Raw genomic sequence first — 9,859 nt, 5'->3', positions numbered from 1 at the left:
TATCCCTCTCCACTGTGTAGACCTTCATAGCTGATAAATGGTGGGCAGAGCCTCCAGAGTGGTCCCTAGTCCATCTGGCAGCTCCCAATACATCCAGGTACCTCTGCTTCATCAAGCTCTGGAGAGCCCTCAGGGAGTCCCCCAGCAGCCCCTCCTCACTGTGTCTTACATTTCCTAAGGTGGTACCAGGCTTCCTGTCCTGGTTCCAGGTGAAGGAGCCTGAAGTCCTGCAGTCCAGCCCACACATCAGGGATCTTCCAGGCCCCTGGCTAGCCCCAAACCCTCAAAACAATCAAGGCAACCTGGCATCTTGGAAGTAGGGGGTGAGACAGAAGCTAATGGCTCTGCCTGGCTAGGCCCTCTTGGCCACAGCACAGCCATTTCCAGCCAGTGGCGGGTGGGGTGGAGGAAGGATAACAGGATGCTCAGATGGTTACATTCAGGAGGAGGGAGGGGTAAGGAGTGACTTCCTCAGGGAGGCAGTCTGGGGGATGGGGGGGGTTTCCTCTTCAGCACATGACCCACACTGCCCTCACCCCCTTTCCTGCCTGGGCCACACCACCGAGCTAGACTGGACTGGCCTCGCCCCAGTCTCTTCATAGTCAGCAGACAGCCAGCTGCTCTGTGTGCAGAACAGAACGTCTGGCCAACCCTCTCCAGACTGTCTTCCAAACCCCGTGGATTCTGGAATGCAGCTACCCCTTCTGGGGCTCGCAGCCCATCCTGCAGCTTCCACACTCTGTCCAAGGGAGACTGATAAGGTAAAGTAGGAATGTTACTCTCTCTAAACTGAAACCCATTGCCCCTCCTCCCCCTGCCTCCAAGAACACTTGGCTGTAAAAACGCCTTCCCTGAAGGCTCTTCTTTCAGACAAGCCCACTAAAAACTAATGTGTAAAAGCCCAGCCAGGAAGCCCTGGCTTTTCCATCCGTGAAGGGTGCACAGACCAACAGCAGGAACTTTGCCTGCTTAAGAAAACCAGTTCTGTAATCCCTCATGAGCCCCTCTAGGTGGGATGTTTGTATTCTGCAGCCCTTCTGAGGTTAGGAATGTGAAGCCCTCGTGAAAGCTAGCCATAGCAAACCTGCTTTTATTTTCTCAGTAAGAGGAGGCATCTCATGCCAAGGTCAAGGTACACCTCTCGCCCATCTCACTAATGCAGGGCTCTTCCATCACTGGGGAGCTTCTGAAACCTTGTTCTGCTTTCTTCTCATGGGCAGTGACCTCCAAGACTCATCCCTTCCACAGGATCTGGTTCCAGCTCTGCCTCTAACCAGATACACAGGGTGCTGGGTGGATTCAGGAATAGACCCTATCATTGGCCTGGCCCTTCTTAGCCTCCAAAGTGGCAAATTGAGGTGTGGTCTGACGATCTCAGAGGTGCCATCCCATCCCTGTGTATGTGTTGAGGCTTCAAAAAGACCATCTCTGGAGAGCTGGAGGGTTACAGCTTGTCTCTGAAGACAGGGGTTCCATCTCAACCCCTTGGGCTCCAACCTCTTTTCTTGGCACTCTGGTACAAGAGAGCTTGGAATAGAGGTGTCCATGAGGTGACAAGTGTCTCAAACCTGTGTGGTGGGCACATGGGTGTCTTTTCCTCCCCCTTCTCTATATAAATGTGTTTGATGGATGAAAACAAATAGTTCGAACCTCTAGAAGGTGGGTATGATAACTAGGTGTGCTCACAAAGAGGACTTGGTAAGTCCACTCTACAAAATGTCCTCAGGTAAGCTGGAGAGGTCAGAGCTCCACAGAGGTCACCCAAGGTTGGCAATGTTCACACTGAGCCCAAATAAGAACTGTATATATGGCTGAATGGGTCTCCAGGACCTCCTGGCCTGGGTTGAAGCCTACAGAAGGGGCCCAGGTGGTGCCAGGCACGAGCGATTTCCAGCACCTTACTCTGCAACCATGGTGTTTGGAGTGAAGTGAGCAACAGTGGTTGGAATGTGGGTCAGAGCCTGCCACATGGGAAGGGGGCCTCTTTAAAGTCCCCTGTGGCATTTAGCAGGTGCCTCTAGGCATGGACACTGGAGGCTTCTGTGGCCTGGAGTGGGAGCTAGGACCTCCAAATATAAGGTAGGCTTGTCCTGAGACTGCAGGAGCCACAGTTGGTCCACTCAGAAGCCAGCCACCATCATCCCTGGTCCCTTTTCCAGCCTACATAAGAAGATAGCAGCACCCAGGAATACTTCCTCCAACCCAGCTGTTCTCTTTCACCTCACATCCCTCCTCCCAGAGCTTGGATTTCACAGCCCATCGTGTCAGTCACACTCTCACCTCCCTTCGCTGTCACTCCATCTCTTCACATTCCCTGAAAGCTGCTGGGACAAGCCACTTAATCAGAAAGAGGGTTCTATTCTGAACTAATGGTTATCAATCGGAAATAGCAGATCCTCAGTACAACTGAGAAATTCTACCACATTTCTCCTGTCAGCTCACCTTGCTGCTTTCAGACCTTTTCCATTCTCCTCATACCTCTGTCCCCACGTGCCCCTCACTCTTTGCTGCAGCCTGAGGTAATCCATTGTCAAGTATTTTATTTTATTATTTTCATTGATTTGAAAGAGAGAGACATTGATTTGCCGTTCCACCTATCTATGCATTCACTGGTGGACTCCCGTGTGTGCCCTGACTGGGGATCGAACCCAGAACCTTGGTGTATCAGGACCACGCTCTAACCAATTGAGCTACCCGGCCAGGGCTTAGAACTTTATATATATATAGTTTTTTTTTATATTTTAAAATTCTTTTTCTGTATGTTTCATAATGTAAATGGCATATTAGTGCATATATATAATTTATAAAATCTAGGTGACAAACTTCTATCTGACAGGTGTTCAAAAACAAAAACTTGTGGAGTTTCTGGTCTAAATCAGGATCACCTTTTGCTTGGACAATCGAAATAGCCTCCTGGCTGATCTTTACATCTATTGATTGATTGATTGATTGACTGAGGTAGAAAATGCATAAAATGTACCATTATAACCATTTTTATTTCTTTAGTTAAATATGTCTTTATTGATTTCAGAGAGAGGAAGGGAGAGGGAGAGAGAGAGAGAGAAACATCAATGATGAGAGAGTCATGGATCGGCTGCCTCCAGCACTCACCCTGCTGGGGATCGATCCCACAACCCGGGCATGTGCCCTGACCCGGAATCCAACTGAGATCTCCTGGATCCTAGGCCAATGCTCAACCGCTGAGCCACTCCAGCCAAGCATAAGCATTTTTAAATGTATGGTTTTGTGGCATTAAGGGCCTTCACATTGTTGTGCAGCTGTCACCACATCCATCTCCAGAACTTTTTCATCTTCCCAATCTGAAACTCTGTCTCCATTAAATAAAAACTCTATGTTCCCCTACCCTGGCAACTACCACTCTACTGTCTGTCTCTATAAACTTCACTATTCTGGGTTCCTCATATAAGTGGAATTATAGAGTACTTGTTTTGATTTTTTTGATTGGCTTATTTCACTTCTTTATGTCTTCAGTTTATTCATTTGTAGCATATGTCAGAATGCCCTTCCTTTTTAAGGCTGAATAATATTCCGTTGTATGGATATATCACATTTTATCCATTCATCCATCGGTGGACGCTTGGGTTGCTTCTACCTTTTTGATTATGAATAATGCTATGAACATGGGCACACAAATCTACATCCACCGTTGCCATCCACAATACAGCCCAAGTCGTCCTTTAAACCCACAAGTATGGTTAAATCACCCCTTGCTTAAAACTCAGTTTTCCAATCTCTCAGGAAAGACCTCAGCACCCTAGTGTCTTGAATACAAAGCCCCTGAAGACACCTGCTGTTTTCTCCTGCGGAAAAGTCCCTTTTCCCAGCTTCTCCAAGCTCCCCCCCCCCCCCCCTTATTCTTCCCTTTAAGACCTCCACTCCTGCCCATTCCCTGGGCAAAGAATTTCCCGATTACCCGCCTTCTCTAGGTCAGGGGACACGCTCCCTCCCTCTTCCACTTTCCCCTCCTACCACTTGCCACAGTTGGCACTCTGTCATCACGCGTATTTGCGACAATTTTATTGTTTCCGCCACCAGAGACTAAACCTGTGAGGGTGAGGGCCTGGCACCTAGGAAGCGCTCAATATGTCAGTGATCAGTCCCAATAATAAACCCCCGAGGCCGCAGCTGACCCGGCCCGGAGGCCGAGTCCCGGTGGAGGGCTGCGGTGGCCCCGCGGGCCCGGCCGCGTCCCCGTCCTCGCCGTCCCGCAGGAGGGTCCTCAGGCCCCGGGGAGCGAGGCCAGGGGCCGCCTCCGCCCGCTCGCGCGACGGGGTCCCGCTCCGACGGGCAGGGTCCGCAGCCACACCGGCGTCCGCCGGGGCGGGGCCGGCCGCAGACGTCACTTCCGGTGTACACAGCCGGTCCGGGCGGTGCGCGGGGGGCCGGGGCGCGTCGCAGGTGAGGAGCGGGCGCGAGCGGGCGCTGCGTGGCGCAGGCGGGCGGGGTCGGGGGTCGGGGGTCGGGGGGGCGGCCGGTGGCTGGCGGGTCGCGGCCGGGGCTGGAAACTGGACGAGCTCGCAGGGCGCCGAGCCGTAGGCTCCCGCCCCTTGCTCGTCCGCTGTGGAGGACGCCGGGTCTGGGGGCGCTGGCCGGGCGGACGGAAGCCCGGAGGGGCCTCTTGCCTCGCGCCCGGGCCCGGGGGAGCGGCGGGGACCCCGAGGACGCGGAGCCGCGGGGGGGGCGGGGCGGGGGCAGGAGCTCCCTCAGGCCGGCGCCGAGACCGGCTCCCGGAAGCCCTCGGAGCGGTCGGCGGAGGAACGGCGGCCTGTGGGAGGCCGGGGTCCGCGGGGACGGGCTGGGGACGTGGCCCGCGCGCCGCCCCGCGGCCGCCCGGCCGGCCGCGCGCACCTGCCCCGCGGTGCCTGGGGCGTTCGCGGCCGGCGCCGCCGGGCTGGGGGCGGTTCCGCGGGGCCCCCGGAGGACGCGGGGCGGCGGGGATGAAGGACCCACGCGCGTGCGGCGAGCGCAGGGTCAGGGGTGTGTCTTCCTGCGCCGCGCGGCGCGGCGCGAGGAGGGAAGCGTGCCTGCTTGGCATGATAAGAATTTTGTTTATAGTCCTTACGAATTTGCCAGATAAACACTCAGCTTGGGGAGGGGGCAGTGTGAAAATAGCTCGTTCCCGCCCCTCGCCTCCATTATGAAATCAAGTCATTCTCCCCTCCCCGCTTTCAAGACAACACAGAAAGTATTGCCGCAATACTTTTTGAAATGACAGTCATCTGCCAGCCTATCCCTCAGTGACAACCATTGCTAACATTTTGGTGGTATCAACAAATAGAGTCATGTATTATTTTTATGGACTTAATAGTATACCATTGCATATCATAAATTTAACCGGGCCCGGCAGAGGGACATACAGATTGTTTCCAGTTCGTCACAAGATAAATTGTGTCAAAAGGATTTGTCTGATTGTTGTTATCGGATAAATTTACGAATAAGGGAAAAGGTAACATTCATTTGAAAAATACATAGTTTTTCCATTGTTGACATGTTTGAAAAAATACTCAATGTTAAAAAATTCTGTTTACCTCTTGTTTCACAGGATTTTGTTTTTTTAACTTGTAGCTGTTTAATCTACTTAAGAATTGGTTTTGGTTTAAGATATGAGATATTTTAAGAAATGGGTTAGTTGTCCTGATTTTGTTGAAAAGTTATAACGGCTATTTTGTCATATTTTAGACCTAAAGGCCTAAGTATGCGTTTGTAAAAGGATTACTTACAGATTTGATACTTAGATTTTGTGTATGCTGTTTCTAAATTTCATTCACAGCATTTTTTAAAATCATGTTCCTTTACAAGTCCAGGAATTACTTACATGTTTGAGAGTTGTTTTCTCTTTATCTTTTAAAGTAAAAAGTGTAGTTTATTGCTATTTCATTTGGTTTCTTGCTGACAAGATAACAAACCATAGGAAGAGTTCAGGTTTGTTGTGGCAGCTTTTCAGTCTGGCATTTGAGATTCTAATCTTCCTCTATTTTTGCACACGAATACGTAGGTTAGCATTGGAGACCAAGATAGAAAAGTTCTCAGATTCCCTTGGCAAGCCTAGATTTTTCAATCTAAAATTATCTCTGGATTTTTTTGAAGACAACATGTTTTAAGCATCCTCTTTAAAAAAAAAAAAAAAAATTTAAAACAGGTTGCACACGATTCTGTTGAAAATTTTACTAAATGTTTATTTTGTTGAAAACCTGAAATCTAATACACCAGCTTTACGTTGAGTGGTTCTTCCAGTCTATGGGGAGATAATTGTATCTGAGAGTTAGTAGAGTCAGATGGGTTGGGTGTCCACTGCTCTCCCTTTCCCTCCTGTGACTTTGTCCTGTCACTTTTTCCTTAGTGGAAAATGACAGCCTTCCTAGGTAGACAAAGAATGTTAGTTTGAACAAGGATCGCTTTTATTTTGGAGTTACAGAAAAAGCAGGATGCCATTTTCTCTTAGTATAAGTTCGCAGAGAGCTTGCATGTGTAGGGGGTTGTGCTTCAAATGCCTGGATCTCTACTGAAACTGTCCTCTTGAGGGCTGGGCTCCCTGATTGATAGATGCAGTGGCTGCTGCTTACTCATTTCCCTTGACCTTGGCCATAAATATTTGGCATGGTGAGCCATATTTCTTGCTGCTGTGAATCTCTTCTTGGTTGACCTCCTTGACTTGGAGCTGTTGTGGTCATTTTCTTAACTTTGTGCCTGTGCTTTTTCACTGGTCTTTGCTGCTTCTCTCCTTCCCACGTCTGCCTGGGAGCACTTTCTAAGGCTTAGCTTCATGCCTCCACCCTTGTCCTTCAATGCAGGCTCCTTCCCACTCATTTGGTATGTGACTTCTAGGTAGAGACACACTTCACCTTCTCACCCTTCCTCCACTCAGTAACCCCAACTCAAACTTTGCTACTGGTGATTTCTAGATCTCCCTCTAACTGACCCTGCACACATTCCTGAGGCCATACTTTATCCAGGTGATGGAGCCTTTCACTACTTCCCAACGTGTCCTATCCTTCATGACTTGAAGGTTCTTATTAGCTGACATATCAACATCTCTTCTACCTTCTTGATTTGGGTTATATTTGTCACACGCTTTCTATCCCTACAAATTGATTTAAACTTTGTGCCTTTGCTCAGGGTCTTCAGACATCATTTGCTTCCACCCTGGATGGGAAAGATGAAATCCAGTGAATTTAGTTAGCTTATATGTGTGAAGTTTTTCCAGTAGAGGCCAGTTAACTGTACTGGAAAATTGGAATACAAAACCGCAAGGCCCAGTCTGGGGGAGAAAATCAAATAAGCTAGTGCCATAAAACATTGTAAGTGCATAGAGAAGCAGGAGACACGTAGAAGCTCGGCCAGGTTTTAGAGATCTTGCCTGTTTTACTCACGGCTGTTATTTGCAGGGCCTAGAACACAGTGTTCTGGGAACAATTAAGTTTTTGTTAAATGAATGAATCAGTGATCATCTAAGAATGAAATCAGAATAAATGTTACACAAAACAGCTATCTATAGAAAAGATATAAGCCAAGGGACATTTTGTAAATGTAGTTTGGAGAATTTCAAGGAAAACTTTTAAATTCTATCAAAATGACCCAGTTATAACCCCAGGAAAGCATGATTGGAATGTGTTTGTAGCCTGAATGCTTAAACTTAATTTTGTATCCTCAAAAGAAAGACTGTCTTTTTTAGAAGAAGGGGGTTGGGATGGTGTCTGTGGAAATTGAGGTGGTGGGTCCAGAAGAGGAATTGGGTGATGCGTCTGTAGCACTGTTTGGGGGCCTTGAGCAGAGGGGCTGTGTGTAGTTCCTACTGGGCCTCTACACTACCAGATGGGTGCATCCCTGTTGATGCCTTTAGGAGAAGCTTTGCTTTGCTTTGCTTCCATGCTCGTAATACTCTGATTAGAACATGGCTTCATGTGAAGATTTCCTGCCAAGGAGAGAATGTGAATTGTTGAGAGCTTTGCATCCAGACTGCTTGGGTCAGATCCTGGCTTTACAGTGCTGGCTAATCTGTTTCTCAATCTGTAGAATGGGGATAATAGTAACACCTTCCTCTTGGCTGCCTTGGAACCTGCTAAGTGCTCAGTAAGTATTAGCTCTCATCAGTATTTATAAACTTAGTAACTGGCCTTCTGGTTAATACATCAGTTGTCTTTGAGCCTGAGTCAGTTCCCCTGAACATGGGTGCACTGACAAAGCTGAGCACTATAAGGTGGAAGTCATGACAGATAGGCTCTTCCCAAACTGGTCATCCAGAGAATCCAGCTACCGTTGTTAGGGAAGACTTTGCTGGAGGCCGTACTTGAGCTGAGTACTGTGGGAAAAGGTTAGTGAGTCCAGCACACTTGGGGCAGTGACAAGTACAAAGGCATACATGTGAGCAAGCATGAGTTTGTGGTGAGCCGCTGGAGATTTAGGGTAAAGGGTGGAGGAAGTGAGATTGGAGAGGAAAGTGGGACTAGCTCTTGAAGAAATAATAACAAGGTCTAAATAACTGGGCACCAACAGTGCCTCGGGTGCAGCATTCATTTCTCACACTCACTGTGCTAGTCAGGTTTTGTGTTAAGTGCTTTGTGTATATTACCTGGTTTAGCCCTCATAACAACCCTATGATGTAGGTACTTGTTATTACTCTTATAGAAGTGACATGTTGAATGTCACCTAATAGGTCTGTGTTGATGCAGCGTGCACATTTCTGGAAGGCTAACCCTGGATATCTTTTGCACATTTAAAAGCCTTTTGTGACTCCTGTTCCCTAATGAAGCCGAAGCCCACCAAGATCCCCTGACTTCATGAAACCATCTTGGGTCAAAGTGTGAAAATACATGTATCTTAAAATTGAATAAAACTGCATGGGTACAGATATGCATCAAGCTCAGAAAAATACCATTCAGTGAAAAAGGCAAGATGCAGAACAATATGTATATGTACCCATTTGTTTAAAGGGGGGGAAGGAAAGAAAGAGAGACGTGAAATAGGTGTCTAAAGTGCAAAAATGTCTGGAATAATAGAAAGGAAACAGTGGTTGCCTTTGGGATGAGGCCCCGGAAATCTAGGCTGTTAGACTGACCTATCTTTTCTTGTGTACTGTTGTATAATATAAATTTTTTTTACTCTGTGTATTGTATTTCAATTAAAAATTAATAAAAATAAAAATTTAAATGTCTGCTATGTAGATAGTCATTTAGAGAATGTAACATAGAGGTTAAGAGCAAGGACTTTATCCAGATTGTTTGGGTTTGAGTCCTGCCTCTGCCATTTACTAGTCACTAACCTCTAAGTTATAACCTTCCTTTACCTCATTTGACCTTGTCTGAAAATGGGGAGGAAATAGTACCTACCTCCTGGGGTTATAGTGAGGCTTAAATGAGTTAATATTGTGGAGTCTTTAGAACAGTTCCTGACAGATGCGGGTTTTCTTTTTTTTGTTGTTGTTGTTGGTGGTGGTATTATGGCCCTGTTCTGTGCACTGCAGTGAATGTGAAGATGGATCCAGCCTCTGTCTCTGTGCATTTAACAATTCATTTGGAAGGGGAAGGCACACAAAGCTAAAAGGAGCAGTGGCAGTGGAGGCTGCAGGAGCTCAGGAAAGGCTCCAGGGGAACTGAAGGGGCCCAAGATGGTTTCATTGAAACAGAGTATCTTAAATTTATGAGTAACTTCTAGAAAAAGTGAAAGGAGAGAAAAGAGCACAAAGGGACTTGTTCTAAGGGTGATGTGTGTTCCAGATGGACTGAGGTAGAGGAATGAGACAGGACAGAGCCTTGAGGGAGACTGAAATTGGGATGTGCCGTGGGATTGCAGGTCATTGCTATGTGGTTTTTCTTAGCATATATAAAATAATGATTTATAA

At 47.7% G+C, this 9,859-nt stretch overlaps 1 protein-coding gene and 1 non-coding gene across 3 annotated transcripts in view; one reads left to right on the top strand and one right to left on the bottom strand.

The window, feature by feature from the left end:
• The first annotated feature begins 475 nt into the window (after positions 1–475).
• Positions 476–9,859, top strand: part of GARRE1 (granule associated Rac and RHOG effector 1) — an 82,478-nt gene continuing 73,094 nt past the window's right edge. Inside the window, exon 1 of one of the 2 annotated variants that reach the window (XM_016221037.2) lies at positions 476–761. The gene's annotated coding sequence lies outside the window, so the exon portion shown is untranslated. Of the gene's footprint in view, positions 762–5,714; positions 8,092–9,859 lie in introns of those variants that run through there. The other variant, XM_087827179.1, reaches the window with a different exon arrangement.
• On the bottom strand, positions 2,628–2,705 carry TRNAS-UGA (transfer RNA serine (anticodon UGA)). The gene has a single exon. It is a non-coding gene; the product is annotated as a tRNA-Ser (tRNA).

This window comes from Miniopterus natalensis, chromosome 18, assembly GCF_054644295.1.
Source record: "Miniopterus natalensis isolate mMinNat1 chromosome 18, mMinNat1.hap1, whole genome shotgun sequence".
NCBI classification, from domain to species: domain Eukaryota; kingdom Metazoa; phylum Chordata; class Mammalia; order Chiroptera; family Miniopteridae; genus Miniopterus; species Miniopterus natalensis.
This window is presented reverse-complemented; position numbering and strand designations above follow the sequence as displayed.